At 44.9% G+C, this 3,736-nt stretch overlaps 1 long non-coding RNA gene across 1 annotated transcript; it reads right to left on the reverse strand.

Moving 5' to 3' along the window:
* Positions 1-1,839: 1,839 nt before the first annotated feature.
* Positions 1,840-2,871, reverse strand: LOC120645021. Its single transcript, XR_005664060.1, has 2 exons — positions 2,519-2,871; positions 1,840-2,260 (listed from the first exon to the last, which is right to left on the reverse strand). It is a non-coding gene; the product is annotated as an uncharacterized LOC120645021 (long non-coding RNA).
* Positions 2,872-3,736: the final 865 nt, after the last annotated feature.

The raw sequence follows: 3,736 nt of genomic DNA on the forward strand, positions 1-3,736 counted from the left end.
TAATAAAGAAATATATATTGAACCAAATCAAAATAAGAGATGTTCAGATGGGTTAGCTCTGATGGTTGGGACTTTTCCCTTCCGGCAAAGACCGAAGCCGCTTTGGCTCAAGATGAAAGATATTATCCATTTCAACCAATAAATAAAGATTTGAGATAAATTTTTCTGCATCAGCCTGTGATTAGTGAAACACTTTGCACGAAAAATGGCAGTATGTAAAAATAATAAATGCAAGGGCCATTCCAACGAATGCCTCAGCGCCACAAAGCAATGTGCGAAGCCAATTATTGACTATAATAATGCATCATGCAAGAAACAAAACAACGAAGTATTTGAGATGGTTGATGTTCTGCATCCGAAGCTAGGAGTCCGGGGTTCGACTCCTGGAGTCGTGGTGAGCATTGCGTGTCAGACATTTCGCGTGGTGACTGCACCGAAGCCCGTTGGCCGAAGCCGTGGTGCAACGACGGGGTGGGTGCGGCCCGAAACCGGGGGCGCGTGATGCTGGGGCACAGGTGGTGGTGCCTTCGCCATGTACCGAGCTCTCGCGCCGCGCTGATCGAGGATTAGTTTGTAAATTATTTTTTATAAAAAAGACATGTCGCCCTCTGCTTGAGCGACAGGGACCCATTTTTGAAATTTTTTGGAACGACTATTATATTTTAGAAATTTTATTTTTTTTAAATATAAAAATGAAAAAAGGCGAGGAGTCTACCTCTGGGCCAAAGGTGGCGCGGTTGCCTTTGCTTTGGGCCGACGAGGAGTCACGGGCCAACGAAGCTTGGGCGAAGCCCAAATGTTGTTGGAGATGGCGTGATGCTGCCGAGGTCCGATGGAGCTGGGCCGAAGATGTTCTTCGACTGGGCCGAGGTGATGGAAGGGACTTCGCTGGCTTGGTGGTGATTGCATGACGACGAAGCTCTGAAGCTGGTCGAAGGCATTAAAATGCGAATACAGACGAAGAACGGGTTGTGATGAATATAGTTAACCGGACCGGACCGGACATTGAACCGGTGAAGCTATCGGTTCACTGGTTTACTGGTCCAACTATTAAGCACCGGTTGAACCGCCGGTTCGATGATTTTGGACCGGATGGTTGAACTGCTCACAGATAGTTGAGACCGGTGCAATATAATGATGTATAATAGATAATTAGCAACATATATTTGATCGTTTATATAAATAAGATTATTAAAACACAGTTATATAACCTGCTTCCCACTAATCGACCCACAAGTACAACACATACTCCAAGATATTGGTGCTCTGGAGTTGTTTTACTTGATATATAAAATGTGTGTGTAAATATAATATGTGAGCACTTATAAATTGGTGAAAAAAACTAGAATAATAATTCAAATATTCACCATTGCAAAGCAATCTTAAATGCTAAAATATGTTATGAAGAAATTAGAATTAGTGATCAATTTTTATAATAATTAATTAGTTTAGTCATTAGGCGATTACCTTTCATGAAAAGACCAACCCACGAAAAGACCATCCCGAAAGGGTTATTCACGAAGGGGCATGTTCCTTCGCGAATAGGCACTCTTTCTCTCTTGTACATATAAAAAAAGTGGTCTAAACCATCGATCAATACAATCATCCATTCCATTCACTTCTAACACGTTATCACGCACATTAGCCTCTCCACTGACTCTCGATTACAGGGAGAACTCGCCGAGTTATTCCCAAGAGAGGCCGGAAGTCTTCACTGAGCGCTAGAGGCCTATTGGCCTAACGCTCCCTGGAATTCGCCGAATTGGCCTCCATGGAACTCGACGCGAATTCGGCTACGAAGAACTCCATGGAACCCTCTGCAACACCACGGCAAGAACGGCAACAAGAACACGCCGGAGAGCATGTCGTCCTCACAACCCTGATCACTTTGTTCTACTACTGAGCGCAACAAGCGGAGTCGCCGAGAAGAATCATCAGAGAACTGGACGACTCGTACACTGAGCGAACAAGAGGAACAAAGCCACTGCAGGGAGTTCTCCTCTCGCCAAATTGCTGCAAGAACAGAGGCCGATAGGCCACGCTACTTCGGGTCGTCGCCGCCGAGGCCGCCATGGTCGCCGCTCCCGTGGTGGTCGCGGACGCCGTTCCCCCACTGGACGCATGGGCTCGCCGGCGACATGCTAGGCCAAGAAGAAGACCGCATGAACAACGGTCACTCGCCGGCGACGACAACGGGCGCCATCAACTTCTTCGTCCATGAACTCTGCAGTCGCCATCCTGAGCAGAGGCCCGACCTCAACTGCAGGAATAAGAATCGAAGGATAATCGCCCAAAGCATAAGAGCATAAGAAAATAAAAAGAAGAATTGAAAACTACAACTATCGGGCAGCCATCAATCCTCTTGCTCTCGCAATTCTACTCTTAACACGTTATATATCACTAATCGAGTACATGCAGCAGCATCGAGAATCAATGTTTGGTTTCCCAGCCTTGATAGAGAAGAGGAGAACAGATGCATTTTTGCCTTATCGACATCCATGAAATGGAAGAAGCAAACCATCAGGCAAAGAACTTGTCAACGCCGACGATGCATGGGGCTGGAGGCGGCACACACCGGAGGTCGCGGCGCAGAGGCCATGAAGCGGCGTGCAGCGGCGCTCGGCACTGGCGGGCGACCACGGCGCCGGAACGGCACACTAGCGGCGGCGCACCACGGCCGGCGATGGCACGGCCAAGGCGCGGCTGCACGCCCAGACGGGTCTGGCGGCGGCGCCCAGAGGCAAGGCGGCGGCGGCGGTCGGGGCCAAGGGACACCGCGACCTTTGGGGCAGAGGGGCGGCGGCGGTTCGGCTCGTCACCCTAACCGCTCCCTCAGGCCCTTACACGGGCCAGTTGGTCAGGCCGGCCCAAAATGGGCCACCACCCGCAGGCCAACACGAACCGCACCAAGTCCTATCTCTCCTATGCAAAATCGCAATAAGACTCCACAAACTTTATTTATTTACATTTTGTATTATTCAGCTCTTCTTTTTTTATATTTGAGGCCCTAAATTGTTATGTTTTAGCCCCTATACTAGATACAAAACTGCAATATATTGCATTTATAATTGAAAATATAAATGCTTGTTTTAGACCTTGTGTTTTAAACGACTTATGATGCAAATTATTTATCTAGTGTAAATAGATAGTTTTTGAGACCTATGAGTCTTTAGAAATTGCATCATAATACATTATATTGCGGAGATTTTTTATTGTTTAATATTTATATATATTTTCCTGTGTCTATGTTTTTCTGTTTTAGTCATGGACTCTGACAGAATTTGTATAGTATCTTTACTCCTATACATTGTTTGCTTTTGAAACCAGAAAATTGTATATGTAAATATAAATGGTTTCGATTTTGTTGGTTGGCAATTATTTTAATTGCAATAAAATCATATCCTCTTAATTAAGTGATGCTTAATTAAAGACGGTTGTATATAGGCACATATTGGCCAAGTCTAGAAAAGGCAAAATGGCAGACAAACCATTTTTGCTAGTAAGGCTAACATAAAAAAAGTAGATTTGTGCTTTGATCCCTACAGGATTTGTGCAAAATTATGCCACTATCCAACTATAGCACTATGTGCTTAGTAAATTTTCTGTTTTAGTCTCTGACATAAACAATACCAATACGGTAGAGTACTTTGTTGACCTTGTTAATTTGGTAATTTTTTTTTGTAAATTGCATTTAACAAAGGTTGTTCCTCTTAATTAAGAATTTCTTAATTACTGT

The sequence above is a fragment of the Panicum virgatum genome, chromosome 8K, assembly GCF_016808335.1.
Source record: "Panicum virgatum strain AP13 chromosome 8K, P.virgatum_v5, whole genome shotgun sequence".
NCBI lineage: Eukaryota > Viridiplantae > Streptophyta > Magnoliopsida > Poales > Poaceae > Panicum > Panicum virgatum.